This window comes from Loxodonta africana, chromosome 13 (genome assembly GCF_030014295.1).
Source record: "Loxodonta africana isolate mLoxAfr1 chromosome 13, mLoxAfr1.hap2, whole genome shotgun sequence".
NCBI lineage: Eukaryota > Metazoa > Chordata > Mammalia > Proboscidea > Elephantidae > Loxodonta > Loxodonta africana.
In genome coordinates, this window is record NC_087354.1 from 2,160,954 (window position 1) to 2,181,892 (window position 20,939).

Sequence of the window (20,939 nt, forward strand, 5' to 3'; positions counted from 1 at the left end):
CCATGACAACTAAATGTAATGTGGAATCCTGGGTGGGTAATAGGGCATTAGGTAAAAACCATGGAAACCTGAATAAAGTATAGACTTCAGTATCAATATTGGTTCATTATGGGTGACGAGTGTACCACACTAATATACCAAACCAAAACCCTTTGGCATTGAGTCAGAATAGCAACCCTATAGGCCAGAGTAGAACTGCCCCATAGGGTTTCCAAGGAGCGGCTGATGGGTTTGAACTGCTGATCTTTTGTTGAACAGCCAAATGCTTAATCACTGCACCACCAGGGACCCACACTAATATTAAAAAAAAAAAAATCCCCGTTGCTGTCGAGTCGATTCCAACTCATAGCAACCCTATAGGACAGAGTAAAACTGCCCCATAGAGTTATACTAATATAAGATGTTAACAATAGGCAAAACAGTAAGGTATATTTGGGGACTTTCTACTTTTTTTTCCCTGAAATATAAAACTATTCTAAAAAATTTTATTTTTAAATTATTTAAAATATTCTACCTAATTCACCATAGTAAAGCGAGAGGAGAAAAAGCATATGATCATCTCAAAAGATAAAGAAGTTGATAAAATATGAAATTTATTCCTGATAAGTCTCTTGAAAATTAGGAATTGAAGGAAATTCCTTAATGACATAAGGGGTACTTTGGAAAAGAAATGTATTGCAAACATTGTTGATAGTAAAGACACTGAAATCTTTCCCCCTGAGATTACGAGCAAGACAAGAGTTTTCTGTCATCTTTTCTATTCAACACGTAATCAGTGCAATAAATCATGGAAGAGGAATAAAGTATTTATAAGGATTGGAAATAGAAAAATGTAAATTTAGCTAATTACAGATAACAAGTGGCATACATATAAATAATCAAAAATAATATGAACATGAATAATTAAAATTAGGAAGTTAATTTAGCAAAGTTCCTGGATTGAAAAGCAAAGAAGTCTAATGAAATGTATTTCTATGTGAAATATCAAACACATGAAAAATAGAATTTTAAAAAAGATAACATTTAGGAACATCAGAAGTATCAATTACATGGGAACAAAGACAATATGTGAAAAAGATCTACACACAATATTACAAAACATTATTGAAAGGAAATTAATAATGCCTTATAAATTGAGGGATTTAACATGTTCAAAGATAGGTAGATTCAATTACATATAGATGTTAATTATCCCCAAATTATTTAAAGATTCAATGGAATAATATTCTAAATACAAATCCCATTAGTTTTTTTGGAAACTTCCAATCTGATTTTGTAAATAAAATATGCTGCAAGGAGCCAAGAAGAGCCAAGACAATTTTGATGAAAATAAATGAAGTTGCATGAGTTACATGACCAGATTTCAAGGCTTATTATAAGGTCACAGTAGTTAAGACTATGTGCACTGAAAAACACATAGACAGCTAGCCCAATGGAATAAAATAGAAAATCTACAAACAGATCTACAGATAAATGATTAATTACAATAAAGACTCCACTTTTACATAATGAGGAAAGAATGGTATGTTCAATAGTTGGTGCTAGGTCTGTTAGATGTCAGTATTGAAAAAAAAAAACACTCTTTTTCAAATCATGTGAAGAAATCATTTCTCGGTGTAAAGAGGATTTATATATGAAAGGCAAAACAAAACTTCTTGAATATAGCATAGGAGAGTGTCATCATGTTTTTGAGGAAGGAGAAAATTAAAATCAAATAGCAGAATGCTAACTATATAAAGGAGAAGATTGAGAAATGGGTTTGTACTGAAATTAAAACTTGTTCGTCAAATTATATATTCGATGAAGTACCATTATGCTAATGACATAATAAATGTTTGCATATTAAAAAGTGAGAGCCAGATATTTAAAGGGGTACTTCACAAAGGAGAGTATCTAAATGGCCAATAAGCATATGAAAATGTACTCAGTGTGGTTATCCATGAGAGAAATACTAAGTCAAGCAACAACTGGATAAAATAAACTCTCTAAGAGATCTAAAATTAAAAAGCGTAGTTATATGTGTGTGTTGAATACTGTTATACTGTACTTACTAAGGCTTAATGGAAACAACATACTCTCAGGTTTAAAGACAGCAAAATGCATACATTTATGCCCTAAAAAACACAAGTATGCATGCTAATAGCTGCACCATTTCTAACAGCAAAAAAAGAAAGAAAGAAAATGTTCATCAAGATTGAAAGGACAAGTAAACCTTGGAATATGCAAACAGTGAAATGATCGATAGATCCTGGGAAAATGAATATGGAGAGGCTAATTTTATGTAGTAGATAGGGGAGAGCCTCATCAGGGTTGCTGTCTTCAGTACTTTCTTCTACCTTGGGGGCATGAAATGATCTCAGTATGGGCAGGAGACTGAGCATCTAAGCTTTGCACATGCAGGGGACTTCTAGAAAGATGAATGACCACATACAGAGATTTGTTAGGCTGGATAATAAATGCCAGTGAGGAGTAAGAAGCTAAAGAGCTAAGCTGAAAAATTTTGTAGCACAGGAGTGAAACATGCATGGTTTTCAGAGTTAAGTAGAAAAATGAATCTGCAGTAGTTACCAGTATAAAACACATGTAGAATGAGAATTACTAAAAATGAAAATTAGTCTGGACACTCCTAATGATTATTATAGACAGATATGATTCCTAGCGAGGACTGGCCTCTAAGATATTTAGGTTCATTCTTTCAGGGAATGTGGATATTATTACAGATAGTTCTTCTCCTTGAGTGGAGCCCTGGTGGCGCAGGGTAAAGAGCTTGGCTGTTAACCAAAAACACCAGCAGTTTGAATCCACCAGCTGCTCCTTGGAAACTCTATGAGCCAATTCTACTCTGTCCTATAGGGTTGCTGAGAGTGGGAATCTACTCAATGGCAACAGGTTTTCCCCTTGAGTGACCCACACAGAAGATAGAGTCCTCATGAGAAGAACTTTGCTTTATACGTTTGCTTTGCTTTCATTGAAATTTGAGAAATTTTGAGATTCATTAGTGTCATCTCTATGGTGTGATATCTGGTTGGACTGGAATTCGCATATAAACAAATTATTTTCTGTTAGATTATTTTGGGTTTGCTAAGGAACCTATGAGTAGAAAGTGACTCGATGGCAATGGGTTAGGTTTTTTTCTGGTTTAAGGAGCCCTGGTGGAGCCCTGGTGGCACAGTGGTTAAGAGCTCAGCTGCTAACCAAAAGGTCAGCAGTTCAAATCCACAAGTGACTCATGATACATAAAATTGAATATCTGATATTTAGGTTGTAATTATCATATGGCTTCATTAGGCTCATTTTAAGGGATAACATATTGTATGAATGATGTCAGTTGTTTCTTCTCTGGCTTCCTGGAAGATACAGCTAAGAGTTGGTTAATAGCAAGATTTCATTTCTGTGTGAAGACTCCTGACAGATACTTGAAGTAAAGGTATTTTGTTTGTTTTACTTGATTGTTTTTGGTGAATCACCTGTCTACCAACAAAGGACTATGGCCCATTTTTAGAATAAGAGCAATCAATACCCCTCATATAGAAATAATGGAGGGGATACATGAGCACACATGAAAGATGTAGTTCTTGTCTTTAACACTGTACTAATTCTGTCCTCATATTCAAAGAAATGGCAAGGACTCCTTAGCCTACTTCCCCTGGGACACCCCATTAACTACCCAGGCAATCTGCACTGAATTTACTAGATCTTCACTCACTTTGGGATCAGAGTTAAAGGATGCCATTCCTAGAGGTTTCAAGACAAAGAAGTTGTAGGTGTGGGGAGTGCGATTCTTTTAGTCAACGATGAGACCTTCTCTGGACATAAGGAGATGTAATGACAAAAATAATGGTCAATAGGCATACCCTGAGGCCCATCAGAGTCACAAAGTCCCAGGTCAAAAAGTGGGGGTTCCTTAGCTCCATTAAAATAGAAATTTTGCTCATGGACTCAGATAATGAATTCCCTGTGAGAAACTTGAGGAGACCCAGTGGCATAGTGGTTAAAGTGCTCAACTGCTAACGAAAATGTCAGCAGTTTGAACCCACAGGCTGCTCTGTGGGAGAAAGAAGTGGCAGCCTGCTTCTGCAAAGATTACACCCTGGAAACTCTATGGGGAGTTATACTCTGTCCTGTAGAGTTGCTACTAGTCGGAATAGACTTGACAGCAGTGTGTTTAATTTTTGGTTTGAGCGGGAAACTTGTTTTGTCCACCTTTCCATCTCCTTCCAAGTAATCAGCTCTTTCTTTCATATTAATGATGATTTGAGTGCTTTGTTCTCATGTGGTTTTAAAAATTATACCTCAGTTATTTTTGATGCACTGTGTGTAGCAATAACCCAGCTGGTAGAACACATATCATTACATAGATTAGGACTTGCTTTGGTGACTGAGAAATTCCAGATAGACCCTTGGACTAATAAAAACTTACGTCTCAGGTTCATTCTTTCAGAAAATAGGAATATCATAGTGTCTTCTTCTCCATGAGTGACGTACATGATGGGATCTTCATAAGAAGAAGTTTACTTTTTACCAGAGTTTGTTTTGATCACAAGTTAATAAAGCTTTTTGATTCATTGGTATTTTCTCTGTGGTGTAATATTTGTTTGGGTCTAAATACCCAGATAGACAAATTCATCCTGCTATATTATTTCGTTTTACTATGTGTTGTGATTTGGTAGATCAATAATGAATGATGAACATGCAAAGATCCTGGCTTGTGGCCAGAGGACTGAGATCCACATATTTTCTACCTTGTGTATATAAAATTGAATAAAATTAAAATTTCCCTGACACCTGATTTACGTTTTAGCAAGAGCTCCCATGACATGTGGTTCTCTACTTTGGCTATTGCCTTACTCTTGTCCACCTAGATAAAGACTGAAACTACTGAGGAAAATCAATCTTTTGTTAGGACTTGAATTGTGTGTCCCAAAAAGATATGTTGAAGTGCTAACCCCAGGTAACACACATGTAAGCTTATTTGAAATTGAGTAAAGAAATGAGCAAACTAATACTCCATTACCAGATCCCAAGGGACATATTGCTCCAATATTTACAATATAATGGAAGTATATGCTATGAATACTGTCAGTTGTTCTTGAAATGGCAATTGAGTTGAGTAGGTTTATCAATTCAGGCAGCATGAGTACAACTATGGGTTGTGCTTCTCAATAAGGCTCAGGCATACTTGAAGGCAACATCATGAGAAAAGTTTACTGTTAACTGAAATTTCATTGTAATGAGATATTTTCTGATTCTTGTTACCACCTGTACAATGTGATAAACCTTTAGTCTAAACAACAGAGGATACATATTAAACCCTACTAGTTTGTGATGGTAATGTTTTGGGATGTATTCAAGGGATTAATAACATTTAACAACAAAAAAATACACTTAGGTCAGAGATTGAAATTCAAGAAGATGTAGTGCCAAATAACCATGAAAATGAATATATTCTGAAGTGTTCTGATATTTGATTTCTAGATGCCTAGTTTCATGTGACTTCAGGAGTGTCATTTTCTGAGAGTTCATATACAATAAAAGGCAAATTCTTACAAATGTGGTTTCTTTCAATATATATCTACAAGGAGTAATCAATGGAAAACTATCATTTCTGCATGAAATCTCACAGGTCCTCCACTGTGAAGAATCCTCTATGAATTGTCTTTATATTTCTTGATGTTAATGCTAAGAAGCCTATATAGTGGTCAGTTTTGAAGTACTGATCTTATCACTTTATTTAGGAATAGCATATATGAGCCACACTCATATGAGATAAGAATTTCTCTCCTTTGAGCCCTGTATTACTACTCACTTCATTGATAAAGATTTCTGAAAAAACTCCCTGGGCCTGCTGTCCTTGGAACAATTCTGATCTCCTAGGTATCCTTTAAAGAACATGTGTGAACTCTGATCCAGTATAGGAATGGGCTTGAAGGAAGTCATCTGCGGTAACTACATTGATGTCTAAAGGGACATATGACTTGGGAATGCCATGGCATGGGTCAATGATGAGACATAAATTTGTATAGAAGAGGGATGATGATAAAAAAAAATTAGGTGCACTTGCATTATGTTGAGGCCCCAAATAAGGGACAGTCCTGGAAGATATAAGTGGAACTTCTGGAAGGGGAGTTTTGAATGATATGTTGGTCTAGAGACAGTGAAACTCTAGTGGGAAAATTATTTTGCCCAATGTTATGTATCTCATCTTAAGAGGGCCACAAATTTCAATTTTTTCAGCCTTATTTAAATTACCTGTAAGTACAAAAGCCTGGCATTTCTTGGCCTTATTCATTGGCTTTTTTCCCTCTTATTGTGTGTTTCAGAAAGCGTAGCTGCCAAGAAATTCACAATTACATTGATTCAAGGTGGGTGTCTGTATATTATTTTGATTAGTACCACCTGTTTGTTAGATAAGTGACGATCCATCCCATAGCCAATTGACTTTACACAATAAGATGAGTGTCTTATGGTATTTTCCTCACAGTGAGTGACTGAACAAGTGAACCCCAGGGGAAAATCTCTAGATACTGCCAAAACTTGAAGCAATTTCTAGTGAAGGAATTTTTGATTTACTGGTACCAAGTCCTATGAGTTATATTGATTTGGGAAAATACTCCACTAGACAAATTTGTTTTTATAACATTTTTATGGGACTTTAATAGCTTAGAGTTTCATTGGTGACACTGATCAACTTCTCAAAATTGAATGACTTCACCAATGAATAAGAGCTTGCCCATGAAACTTGGAATTGGGTGAACTTTTGAGTAGTCTGATAATTCCCAGCTCCCCCTGCCCCCCCAAAATGGCTCCATTGTTTTCTTTTTTTTTTAAATTGTATTTTAGATGAAGGTTTACAGAGCAAATTAGTTTCTTATTAAACAATTAATACACACATTGTTTTGGATATTGGTTGCCACTCCCACAACATGTCAGCACTCTCCTCCTCTTCTCAACTTTGGGTTCCCTGTTAGCAGCTTTCCTGTCCACTCCTGCCTTCTTGTCCTTGCCCCTGGCTGGTGTGCCCATTTCGCCTCATTTTGTTTTATGGGCTTGTCTAATCTTTGGCTGAAGGGTAAAACTCAGAAGTTACTTTAGTACTGAGTTAAAAAGGAGTCTGGGGGCCATACTCTAGGGGATTCTCCAGTCTCTTTGAGACCAGTAAGTCTGGTCGTTGTGTGTGCGTGTGAGTTAGAATTTTGTTCTACATTTTTCTCTAGCTCTATCTGGGACCCTCCATAGTGATCCCTGTTAGAGCAGTCAGTGGTGGTAGCCGGGCACCATCTAGTTGTACAGGATTCAGTCTTGTGGAGGCTGTGGTACTTGCGATTCATTAGTCCTTTGGACTAATCTTTCCCACGTGTCTTTAGTTTTCTTCATTCTATCTTGCTCCCCAAGGGGTGAGACCAGTGGAGTATCTTAGATGGCCACTTGCAAACTTTTAGGACCCCAGATGCTACTCACCAAAGTAGAATGTAGAATATTTCCTTTAAAAACTTATGTTATGCCAACTAAACTAGATGTTCCCAAGACCACGGCCCCAGCCCTCAGCCCAATAACTCAGTCCCTCGGGATGTTTGTACGTGTCTATGAAGCTTCCATGAGCTTGCCTCGGTCAAGTTGCGCTAGCTTCACGGTATTGTATACTGTCTTACCCTTCACCAAAGTTACCACTTGTCTATTGTCTATTAAGTGTTTTTCCCTTCCCACCCCTCGCCTCCCTTGTATCCATCAAAGATTGTTTCTTTTTATATGTAAACCTTTTTATGAGTTTTTATAATACTGGTCTCGTACGATATTTGTCCTATTGTGATTGACTTATTTCACTTAGCATAATGCCCTCCAAAATCATACATGTTGTGAAATGTTTCACAGTTCCATCATTGTTCTTTATCTTTGCGTAGTATTCCATTGTGTGTATGTACCACAGTTTATCCATTCTTCTGTTGATGGGCACTTAGATTGTTTCCATCTTTTTGCTATTGTGAATAATGCTGCAATGAACATGGGTGTGCATGTGTCTATTCGTGTGATGGATCTTATTTCTCTAGGATATATTCCTAGGAGTGGGATTGCTGGATCCTGTTGTTGTTGTTAGGTGCTGTCAAGTCGGTTCCAACTCATAGCGACCCTATGTACAACAGAACGAAACACTGCCTGGTCCTGCGCCATCTTTACCATCATTGTTATGCTTGAGCTCATTGTTGCAGCCACTGTGTCAGTCCACCTCATTGAGGGTCTTCCTCTTTTCCACTGACCCTGTACTCTGCCAAGCATGATGTCCTTCTCCAGGGACTGATCCCTCCTGACAACATGTCCAAAGTATGTAAGACGCAGTCTCACCATCCTTGCTTCTAAGGAGCATTCTGGTTGTACTTCTTCTAAGACAGATTTGTTCATTCTTTTGGCAGTCCATGGTATATTCAATATTCTTCGCCAACACCACAATTCAAAGGTGTCAGCTCTTCTTCTGTCTTCCTTATTCATTGTCCAGCTTTCACATGCATGTGATGCGATTGAAAATACCATGCCTTGGGTCAGGCGCACCTTAGTCTTCAGGGTGACATCTTTGCTCTTCAACACTTTGAAGAGGTCCTTTGCAGCAGATTTGCCCAATGCAATGCGTCTTTTGATTTCTTGACTGCTGCTTCCATGGCTGTTGATTGTGGATCCAAGTAAAATGAAATCCTTGACAACTTCAATCTTTTCTCCGTTTATCATGATGTTGCTCATGGGTCCAGTTGTGAGGATTTTTGTTTTCTTTATGTTTATTTTTATGTTGAGGTCCAATCCATACTGAGGGCTGTGGTCTTTGATCTTCATTAGTAAGTGCTTCAAGTCCTCTTCACTTTCAGCAAGCAAGGTTGTGTCATCTGCATAACGCAGGTTGTTAACCAGTCTTCCTCCAATCCTGATGCCCCATTTTTCTTCATATAGGCCAGCTTCTCGTATTATTTGTTCAGCATACAGATTAAATAGGTATGGTGAAAGAATACAACCCTGACGCACACTTCTCCTGAGTTTAAACCAATCAGTATCCCCTTGTTCTGTCTGAACAGCTGCCTCTTGATCTATGTAAAGGTTCCTCAGGAGCACAATTAAGTGTTCTGGAATTCCCATTCTTCGCAGTGTTATCCATAGTTTGTTATGATCCACACAGTCAAATGCCTTTGCATGATCAATAAAACACAGGTAAACATCCTTCTGGTATTCTCTGCTTTCAGCCAGGATCCATCTGACATCAGCAATGATATCCCTGGTTCATCCTCATCTGATACCGGCCTGAATTTCTGGCAGTTCCCTGTTGATATACTGCTGCAGCTGTTCTTGAATGATCTTCAGAAATTTTTGCTTGCGTGTGATATTAATGATATTGTTCTATAATTTTCCACATTCGGTTGGATCACGTTTCTTGGGAATAGGTATAAATATGGATCTCTTCCAATCAGTTGGCCAGGAAGCTGTCTTCCATATTTCTTGGCATAGACGAATGAGCACCTCCAGCGCTGCATCAGTTTGTTGAAACATCTCAGTTGATATTCCATCAATTTCTGGAGCCTTGTTTTTCACCAGTGCCTTCAGAGCAGCTTGGACTTCTTCTTTCAGTACGATCGGTTCCTGATCATATGCCACCTCTTGAAATGGTTGAATATCGACTAATTCTTTTGGGTATAATGACTCTGTGTATTCCTTCCATTTCTTTTGATGCTTCCTGCATCATTTAATATTTTCCCCATGGAATCCTTCACTATTGCAACTTGAGGCTTGAATTTTTTCTTCATTTCTTTCAACTTGAGAAACACTGAGAGTGTTCTTTCCTTTTGGGTTTCCATCTCCTGCTCTTTGCACATGTCATTATAATACTTTATTTTGTCTTCTCGAGAGGCCCTTTGAAATCTTCTGTTCAGTTCTTTTACTTCATCAATTCTTCCTTTTGCTTTAGCTGCTCGATGCTCAAGAGCAAGTTTCAGAGCCTCCTCTGACATCCACCTTGGTCTTTTCTTTCTTTCCTGTCTTTTCAGTGACCTCTTGCTTTCTTCATGGATGATGTCCTTGATGTCATTCCACAACTCGTCTGGTCTTTGTTCACTAGTGTTCAATGCGTCAAATCTATTCTTGAGATGGTCTCTAAATTCAGGTGGGATATATTCTAGGTCATATTTTGGCTCTCGTGGACTTGCTCTCTTTTTCTGGATCCTAATTTTTTTTTTTATGGTATTTCTATTTCTAACATTTTCAGAAAGCACCTTATCATTTTCCAAAATGGTTGTATCATTTTGCATTCCCACCAGTGCCTGAGAGTTCCAATCTCCCCACAGCCTCTCCAATATTTGTTATTTTCTGTTGTTTTGATTTGCACCAGTAATGTTGGGGTGAGGTGGTATCTCATTGTGGTTTTGATTTGCATTTCTCTTATGGCTAGTGATCACGAGTATTTCCTCATGTGTTTGTTAGCCACCTAAATGTCTTATTTGGTGAAGAGTGTCTCTTCATTCCTTTGCCCATTTTTTAATGGGATTATTTGTCTATTTTTATAGTAAATTTGGACTTTCCTACTGATTTTAGATTTTACAGAATTTGTCGGATTTGTCATAGCCCATAATTTTTTTCCCAATCTGTAAGTTCTCTTTTTACTGTTTTGGTGAATTCTTTTAATGAGCATAAGTGTTTAACTTTTAGAAGATCCCAGTTATCTAGCTTATCTTCTGGAGTTTGTGTATTGTTAGTTATGGTTTGTATCCTGTTTATGCCATGTATTAGGGCCTCTAGCCTTGATCCTATTTTTTCTTCTATGATCTTTATAGTTTTTGGTTTTATATTTAGGTCTTTGATCCATTTTGAATTAGTTTCTGTGTATGGTGTTAGGTTTGGGTCCTGTTTCATTTTTTTGCAGATGGACATCCAGTTTTGCCTGCACCATTTGTTAAAAAGACTGTCTTTTCTCCATTTGATGGACTTTGGGCCTTTGTCAAAGATCAGGTGACCATAGGTGGATGTATTTACGTCTGGGTTTTCAATTCTATTCCATTGGTCGATGTGTCTGTCATTGTACCAGTACCAGGCTGTTTTGACTACTGTGGCTCTATAGTAGGTTCTAAGGTCAGGTAGTACAAGTCTTCCTACTTTCTTCTTCTTCTTCAGTAGTACTTTACTTATCCAGGGCCTCGTCCGTTTCCATATAAATTGAATAATTAGTTTTTCCATCTCTTTAAAGAATACTGTTGGTATTTGGATCGGGATTGCATTGTATTTGTAGATTGCTTTGCCTAGAATTGACATTTTCATAATGTTGAGTCTACCTACCCATGAACATGGTAAGTTTTTCCACTTACATAGCTCTCTTTTGGTTTCATGCAGTAGTGTTTTGTAGGTCTCTTTGTATAGGTATTTTACATCCTTGGACGAATTTATTCCTAAGTATTTTATTTTTTTAGGGGCTATTATAAATGGTGTTGTTTTCTTGATTTCCATTTTATTGTTCTCTTTATTGGTGTATAGGAACCCAACTGATTTTTTTTTATGTTTGTCTTGTATCCTGCTACTCTGCTCAATCTTTCTATTAGTTCCAGTAGTTTTCCCATGGAGTCTTTTGGATTTTCTATGTATAGTATCATATGATCCACAAATAGGGAGAGCTCTACTTCTTCCTTACCAATTTGGATGTCCTATATTTCTTTTTCTTTCCTTATTGCTCTATCCAGGACTTCCAACACAACGTTAAATAGGAGTGATGATAAAGGGCATCTTTGTCTTGTTCTTGTTCTCAAGGGGAATGTTTTCAGCCTCTCTCCATTAAGAATGATATTGGCTGTCAGTTTTGTATAACCTAAGAAAAAAAAAACAAAAAAACCTGTTGCTTTCGAGCCAATTCTAACTCAGTGATCCTATAGGACAGAGTAGAACTGCTCTATAGAGTTTCCAAGGATCAGCTTGTGGATTCGAACTGCCAAACTTTTGGTTAGCAGCCATAACTCATCATAGCTCTTAACCACTGCTCCCCTATTATGTTGAGGAATTTCCCTTCTATACCTATTTTATTGAGAGTTTTTATCAGGTACGAATTGAACCTTGAACTTTGTCAAATGTCATCTCTGCATCTATTGGGATGATCATGTGATTCTTTTCTTTATGTGGTGAATTACATTGATTGATTTTCTAATGTTGAACCACCCTTACATACCTGATATTAATTTCATTTGGTCATGGTGTATTATTTTTTTGATATGATGCTGAATTCTATTGGCTAAAATTTTGTGGAGGATTTTTGCATCTATATTCATGAGAGATATTGTTCTGTAATTTTCTTTTTTTGTGGTGTCTGCCTGATTTTGGTATCAGGTTTGTGCTGGCTTCATAGGATGAATTCTAAAGTATCTCTTCCTTTTCTGTGTTCTGAAATAGTTGAGTAGTACTGGTGTGAGATCTTCTCTGAATGTTTGGTAGAATTCTCCAGTGAAGCCATCTGAGCCATGGCTTTTTATTTTTTGTTGAGAGTTTTCTTATTACCTTTTCAGTCTCTTCTCTTTTTACATCTGTTCAGATTGTGAACTTCAGTTTCTGTTAGTCTGGGTAGGCAGTGTATTTCTAGAAATTTGTCTTTTTCCTCTTAGTTTTCAAATTGTTGGAGTATAGTTTTCATAGTACTCTCTTTTTTCTCTTATAATCCTTTTTATTTCAAATGTTCAGTCTGTTGTAATGTCCCCCATTTCAGTTCTTATTTGGGTTGTTTTTGCCCTCCTCTGTTTTGTCAGTTTGGCCAGGGTTTTGTCGATTTTATTGGTGCTTTCAAAGAACCAACTTTTGGTTTTGTTGATTCTTTCTATAATTTTTCTATCCCCTATTTCATTTATTTCTGCTCTGATCTTTATTATTTCCTTTCTTTTGGTAGCTGTGGGCTTCTTTTGCTGCTCTCTTACTATTTGTTCAAGTTGTGTAGCTAATGTTTTGATATTGTCTCTTTCTTGTTTTTTGATGTGTAGATCTATTGCTGTAAATTGAACTCTGAGCAATGCCTTTGATGTGTCCCAAAAGTTTCGATATGATGTATTTTCATTCTCATTTGATTCTAGGAATCTTTTGACTCCACCTTTGATTTCTTTTATTACCCAGTGGTTTTTAAGCCAGATGTTATTCAGTTTCCATGTATTTGATTTTTTTTTCCCCTTGCTCTTCCTGTTATTACTTTCTGCTTTTATGGCTTTGTGGTCAGAGGAGATACTTTGTATTATGTCAATGTTTTGGATTTTGTTGAGGGTTGCTTTATGGCCTAAGGGAAGGTCTATTCTGGAAGATACTCCTTGTGTGTTGGAAAAGAATATGTACTTTGCTGTTGTTGGGTGGAGTGTTCTGTATATGTCTGAGGCAAAGTTGGTTGATTGTGGCCTTTAGGTCTTCTGTATCTCTGTTGAGTTTCTTTCTAGATGTTCTTCCTTTACCAAGAGTGGTGTGTTGAAGCTAACTACTGTTATTTTGGAACTGTCAATTTCTCTTTTCACTGCACTTAGATTTGTTTTATGTATTTTAGAGTCCTGTCATTGGATGCATAGATATTTATTATAGTTATGTTAAAATTTTTGTAAAAATTTTAGTTTTGTTTTTTCCTTGAGAGTTCATTACCTAGGTTGGCATCTGGCTGATGCGCTCTTGTATCCTAGATTCAGGCTGTTGTCTGATGTTGTTGGTTTTCTAACCTAAGAACTTGACTCCATTGTTTTCTGCATATATAAACAAATTTTAGGAGAAATTCCAGGTGTTAATGATTAGTCCTTTAAGATGAATAGGTTCCTCAGTTCAGGCAACAAGAATGTCATGATTGACCCCTTTCTGCAAGGATGCGGGACTTACTGCTGCCTTCTTCATGATAAAAGTTAACTTTTTGCTGAAAGTATGTAGAGTAAGATCTTCCGCAGGTAAATAATGACAATGGCATTTTGAACACAGCTTTGAAAATCAGGAAGAAGTCTTACACACAATTCATGAAAATTAATACAATCTCAACTGTCCGGACAGCTAATTTTTGGGCACCCAGTTTCATGTAACCTCAGGAGTGTCATTTTCTGAGAGTTCGTATGCAATGGAAAAGCCAATGGCCACAGATATGGATTGGTAAACAAAAAATTCTGATAAAACTAAAATTAAATTTAAAGAGTTTATTTGGTTTTAAAAGGATTCATGAATTGACAGTGCACCAGAAAAACTAGGAAGTGCTATCCCGAACAAAAGCAAGCTGAGAGTCTACGCAGAAAGAAAAAGCCTGAAAGAGCAAGAGAGAACAAAATAAAATTTTTAAAAAATATATTTTGACATACTACCAGGTCATGCAAAGAGTATGATGTACAGAACACATAAATATTTAAACTTACCTGTTCAACAGGGTCTGACTAAAATATCTAAGCACAAATCAAAATATGTATGCAAGCAAAAATGTTTGTGCATGCCAATGAGGTCAAAGGACACAGAAATTTCAAATGAGTTCTTCTGTGGTGAAATCTTCTGGGCTTTGTAACTCCAGCAAGTCTGGAGGACAAAGTACAAATTTCACATCTCCTTCATTTTGGTGATTTTCTTTCAATTTCAATTGAATGGAATGCGGCTGAAAATTTCGTTGTGATTCAGTACCATCTGAGTTCTTAAGGTCTCATAATTTGTCAGGTAGGCTGTAAGCCATCAGCATTTCAGTTTTCTTCTGTTGGCACAACCAGTGCAAGACCATTTGTTGGATTCTAGATGACTGCGTACAAATACTTACGACTCGAGTTATGCACCAACATAAGTGAACAAACAAGAATATACTAGTTAATATTATAATTAGGGATTGAAAAATTCTTCTCAACAAGGGTCCCCAAGAGCCAATTGAAACTCAGGAGAAAAAGCCCCAAGGCATCTTAGATCCGCTATGAGTTGCCTCAGCCACTTCCCTAGCGTGAGCTTCAACAGTGGTTACCCTTTGAGCATCATAGATATACTCACAACCAACCAAGGCACAAACACAACCTTGGGAAGCCAGCGTATAATCTAAAGCCAACCTGTTTTGTAAGGTCATTTCACTTTAAGTTTGCAATTCTCAGGAGACAGTCATTATAGCAGATCCTAGCTGTTGTTCTCAGTTCTGTAATTCTAAAGCAACTCTTTCAAAAATCATTTGGGACCTAATAATTTTTCTTCTAATGCATGATGTGCCAGTACCCGATAATAAAGGGAATGAATCCTACAATTCAGCATCCAATTAGGATTTTGCTCAGTTAAGGGCCTGTCAACACTAAGAACTTTATTTAATTTTTCTAGACTTTTCCCCTTAAGTTTCAATTTGGAATGATTCCCAAAGATTCCTGATTTTTCCAGAAGGTAGATGTTTATATAGAGCAATATCTGGTACAGCATGAACAACATAACAGGAAGCAGTCCATTGAGGAGGCAAAGCTATGTAAATGTGAAAGCCACAAACAAAATAATATCCTTTTAAAGCCAAGAAGGGCTTAGTGTTAAACTCTGCAAAAGGAAAATTAGCTTGATATCACAATTCAAAATATATTCCAAGCGGGGCTTTGTAACCATTTAAATTTTTAAATTCTTCACCAATTTTAGTTCTGTTAAGCCAACAGTCATCCCCATGGGAAGAAATGACTTGAAGGATTGTTTGATTGTCCTGTATTAAAGGTAGATAAGTATCTTTAAAGAGGCATAAGCCTGGCATACAGTGCTTGTATTATGGAGACAATAGCCATTTTGCCAAATCTTAATTAGACATTAATTAGTCCCCATTTTATATCCATTAGTCTTATTATGAGTTATTATTATTCGTTATAGTTATTATTAGTCTTATTATGAATAAAACACCAATGTCTTTCGGTGTGCTTTGCTATGTCAATATCCCAATCATTAGGACCCCTGAATCTAGTAAAAGTATCATTCCAAAGAAGGAAAGCATGGGGTCCATTTGAAAACATATGTTGTATGGAAACCCTAGTGGCTTAGTGGTTAAGAGCTGTGGCCTCTAACCAGAAGGTCAGCAGTTCAAAATCACCAGGTGCTCCTTGGAAACCCTATGGGGCAGTTCTACTTTGTCCTATAGGGTCACTATGAGTTGGAATTGACTTGACGGCAATGAGTTTGATCGTTTTATAAATTGTCCATTTCTTTTAACAGTAAGGGAACAGCTAATAAAGAAATTGAGGTTTAGGGGCTAATTGGAGTCTTAGCACACATCCTGCAATTACTTTGGTTTAGTTGATTTGCTACATAGTAAATTAAAGAAACAATAGTATTTGGTTTGAAGTAAAATAGGCAGGTGGCAAACAACAGAAAAAACAAGAATAACATTTCTGAACATTATCTAGTTTTAGTTAGTCTCAATTTTTAAGTTACCCTGCAGATGGCAGTCCAAGTCTGATAGGCCCATTTAAGTTGAGAAGTGTGGACCCAGCATTCAACTCCTTGAAGTTTAGCTGACATTTGGGTGGTGAGAACTCGGTGTGGTCCCTTCCAATAAGTTCAAGAGCATGTTTGTGAAAGTGCTTCTTTCAGTCTCCTGGTTCCAATTTATGAGCTAGGCATCTGTCAGAAGGAGTACAGTATCCTGAACCTGTGAAAGATATCTTTTTGCACATGTCAATAGATATTTACAATCATAATTTCCAATAATAGAACTCCAATAGGGCTGATAAATTAATGGCATAGGCCTTTCAGTTAAGAAGTCAATTTACATTTTCCAAATGAAGAGGATCAAGGGACAGCACCTTAAAAAACCCACAAAACCACCCAGTGCCCTCGAGTCAATTCTGACTCAGAGCGACCCTATAGGACAAAAAAATATTTTTTTTTTACAAGGCCACAGAAAATCTGTCTTTTCATTGACCTTTGTTATTTTCAATTTAAAAATTCCATTTGTTCTTTGTATTTTACCAGAATATTGACAGTGATATGGGCAATAATGTTAATAAAACCTCATTCCTTTGGATAGTTGTTTAATTGTCTGGTAAAGTAAGCACCTGGATCACTTGATATTTGAAGAGGAATTTCCGAAATGGGAAAAAAATGCTCTAATCATTTATTTTCTGCTGTGATAACATCAGCTTTCAGCAAGGAAAACCTTTTATCCAAATAATACCTAACATATAGAAAAATCCTATAAATGAGGGTAGCTGAATAAAATCTGTCTGAAGGTGCTTGAATGGACCAATTGGTGACGGCTCCTGGGCAGCTTGAACTTGTATAATTTTATAAGTGTTCCAGTCTTTCCACAACCTCTCCAACATTTATTATTTTGTGTTTTTTGGACTAATGCCAGCCTTGTTGGAGTGAGATGGAATATCATTGTAGTTTTGATCTGCATTTCTCTAATGGCTAATTATCCTGAGCATTTCCTCATATATCTGTTAGCTGCCTGAATAGCTTCTTTGGTGAAGTGCCTGTTCATATCCTTTGCCCACTTTATAATTGGGTTGTCTTTCATTGTTCAGTTTTTGTGGTATCATGTAGATTTTAGAAATCAGACATGATCTGAAATGTCATAGCTAAAAACTTTTTCCCAGCCTGTAGGAAATCTTTTTACTCTTTTGATGAAGTCTTTGGATGAGCGTAGGTGTTTTATTTTTAGGAGCTCCCAGTTATGTAGTTTCTCTTCTGGTGTTTGTGCATTGTTAGTAAGGTTTTGTACACTGTTTATGCCATGTACTAGGGTTCCTAGCATTGTCCCTATTTTTTCTTCCATGATCTTTATCATTTTAGATTTTATATTTAAGCCTTTGATCCATTTGAGTTAGTTTTTGTGCATGTGTGAGGTATGGGTCTTGTTTCATCTTTTTGCAGATGGATATCCAAGTTTGCCAGCACCATTTGTTAAAGTGGCTGTCTTTTCCCCATTTAACTGACTTTGGTCCTTTGTCAAATATCGGCTGCTCATATGTGGATGGATTTATGTCTGGATTCGCAACTCTGTTCCATTAGTCTATGTACCTGTTGTTGTACCAGTACCATGTTGTTTTGACTACTGTGGTGGTATAATATGTTCTAAAATCAGGTAGTGTGAGGCCTCCCAATTTGTTCTTTTTTTCAATAATGCTTTACTTATCTGGGCCTCTTTTCATGTGAAAGTTTGTGACTTGTTTGTCCATCTCATTAAAAAATGTCGTTGGAATTTGGATAGGAATTGCATTGTATCTATACACCACTTTCCATAGAATAGACTATTTTTACAATGTTGAGTCTTCCTATCCAGGAGCAAGGTATGATTTTCCACTTCTGTAGGTCTCTTTTGGTTTCTTGCAGTAGTGCCTTGCAGTTTTCTTTGTATAGGTGTTTTACATCTCCGGTTAGATTTATTCCTAAGTATTTTATCTTCTTGGGAGCTACAGTAAATGGTATTGATTTGTTGATTTCCTCTTCAACTTTCTCTTTGTTGGTGTAGAGGAATCCGACTGATTTTAGTATGTTTACCTTGTATCCTGAAACTCTGCTGAATTCTTCTATTAGTTTCAGTAGTTTTCTTGAGGATTCTTTAGGGTTTTCTGTGTATAAGATCATGTCATCTGCAAATAGATGCTTTTACTTCCTCCTTACCAATTTGGATGCTGTTTATTTCTTTAACTAGCCTAATTCTCTGGCTAGGACCTCCAGCACAATGTTGAATAAAAGCAGTGGTAAAGGGCATCTTTGTCTGGTTCCTGATGTCAAGGGGAATGCTTTCAGGCCCTCTCCATTCAGGAAGATGTTGGCTATTGGCTTTGTATAAATGCCCTTTATTATGTCTAGAGATTTTTCTTCTATTCCTATTTTGTTGAGAGTTTTTATCATGAATGGGTGTTGAACATTGTCAAATGCCCTTTCTGCATCTGTTGATAAGGTCATGTGGTTCTTGTCTTTTGTTTTATTTATATGATGGATTACATTAATTGTTTTTCTAATGTTGAACCATCCTTGTGTACCTGATATGAATCCCACTTGGTTGTGGTGAATTATTTTTTGATATGTTGTTGAATTCTCTTGGCTAGAATTTTGTTGAGGATTTTTGCATCTAAGTTCGTGAGAGATATAGGCCTGTCATTTTCTATTTCTGTGGTGTCTTTACCTGGTTTTGGTATCAGGAATATGCTGGTTTCATAGAACGAGTTTGGGAGTATTTCATCCTTTTCTATGCTCTGAAATACCTGTAGTAGTAGCGGTGTTAACTCTTCTCTGAAAGTTTGGTGGAACTCTGCAGTGAAGCTTTCAGGGCCAGGGGTTTTATTTGTTGGGAGTTTTTTGATTACCTTTTCAATCTCTTCTTTTGTTATTGGTTTATTTAGTTCTTCCTCTGTTTGTGTTACTTTAGGTAGGTAGTGTGTTTCTAGAAATTCATCCATTTCTTCTAGGTTTTCAAATTTGTTAGAGTACAATTTTTCATAGTAATCTGATATGATTCTTTTAATTTCAGTTGAGTCTGTTGTGATATTGCCCGTCTCATTTCCTATTCAGGTTATTTGCTTCCTGTCCTGTTTTTCTTTTGTCAGTCTGGCAAATGGTTTATCAATTTTGTTAATTTTTTCAAAGAACCAGCTTTTGGTCTTGTTAACTCTTGTAATTGTTTTTCTGTTCTCTATTTCATTTAACCCTGCTCTGATTTTTATTATTTGCCTTCTTCTGGTGCCTGAGGGTTTCTTTTGTTGCTCTCTTTCTATTTGTTCAAGTTGTAGGGATAATTCTTTGATTTTGGCCCTTTCCTCTTTTTGGATGTGTGCATTTCTTGCTATAAGTTAACCTCTGGGCACTGCTTTAGAAGTCCCCCAAAGGTTCCGATAGGAAGTATTTTCATTCTCATTAGATTCTATGAATTTCTTTATTCTATCCTTGATATCTTTTACAACCCAGTCGTTTTTGAGCAGGGTATTGTTCAGTTCCCAAGTGTTTGGTTTCTTTTCCCTGCTTTTTCTGTTATTGATTTCTACTTTTACAGCTTTATGTTCAGAGAAGATGCTTTGTAATATTTTGATGTTTTGGGTTCTGTTAAGCCTTGCTTTATGACCTAATATGTGGTCTATTCTAGAGAATATTCCATGTGCTTTGGAAAAGAAAGTATAATTGTCAGTTGTTTGGTGGAGTGTTCTGTATATGTCTATGAGGTCAAGTTGGTTTATTGTGACATTAAGATCTCCTGTGTCTTTATTGATCTTCTTTCTGGATGTTCTGTCCTTCACCGAAATTGGTGTGTTGAAGTCTCCTACTATTATTGTGGAGCTGTCTATCTCACTTTTCAATGCTGTTAGAGTTTGTTTTATGTATCTTGAAACCCTGTCATTGGGCGTGTAAATACTTAATATGGTTATATGCTCCTGGTATATTGTCATTTTAATCATTATACAGTGCCCTTCCTTATCCTTCATGATGGATTAACTTTAAAGCCTATTTTGTAAGAAATGAATATTGCCACTCCTGCTCTTTTTGATTATTGCCTGCTTGAAATATTTTTTTCCATCCTTTGAATTTTAGTTTGTGTCTTTAAGTCTACAATGTGTCTCCTGTAAGCAGCATACAGATGGATTTTTTTTTTAATCCATTCTGCCACTCTCTGCCTCTTTATTGGTGCATTTAGTCCATTTACATTCAGTGTAATTATGGATAGGTATGAATTTAGTGCTATCATTTTGATGCCCTTTTTTGTGTTATTGACTGTTTCTTTTTTCACTTAATTTTTTGTGCTGAGTAGTTTATCTTTATATATTGTCTTTTCCTCTTATTTGTTGTTGTTGATTTTGTTTTTGCTGAGTCTTTATGTTTTTCTTGTATTTTATTTTGATGTGTAGAATTGTTACTCTTTATTTACCCTTATTTTTCTAAGTTTAAACCAAACTGTTATTTCTTTATATCACCTTGACTTCCTCTCCATATGAAAGATCTATGACTATGTTTTTTAGTCCCTTTTTATTGTTTTAATATTGCCATCTTTTACATAATAACATCATTGTTTCCCT

General features: G+C 36.4%; 2 non-coding genes across 2 annotated transcripts; both read left to right on the forward strand.

The window, feature by feature from the left end:
* The first annotated feature begins 3,785 nt into the window (after positions 1-3,785).
* Positions 3,786-3,864, forward strand: LOC111747873 (small nucleolar RNA SNORD115). The gene has a single exon (XR_002783829.1). It is a non-coding gene; the product is annotated as a small nucleolar RNA SNORD115 (small nucleolar RNA).
* A 2,129-nt stretch (positions 3,865-5,993) lies between these two features.
* Positions 5,994-6,076, forward strand: LOC111747870 (small nucleolar RNA SNORD115). The gene has a single exon (XR_002783827.1). It is a non-coding gene; the product is annotated as a small nucleolar RNA SNORD115 (small nucleolar RNA).
* Positions 6,077-20,939: the final 14,863 nt, after the last annotated feature.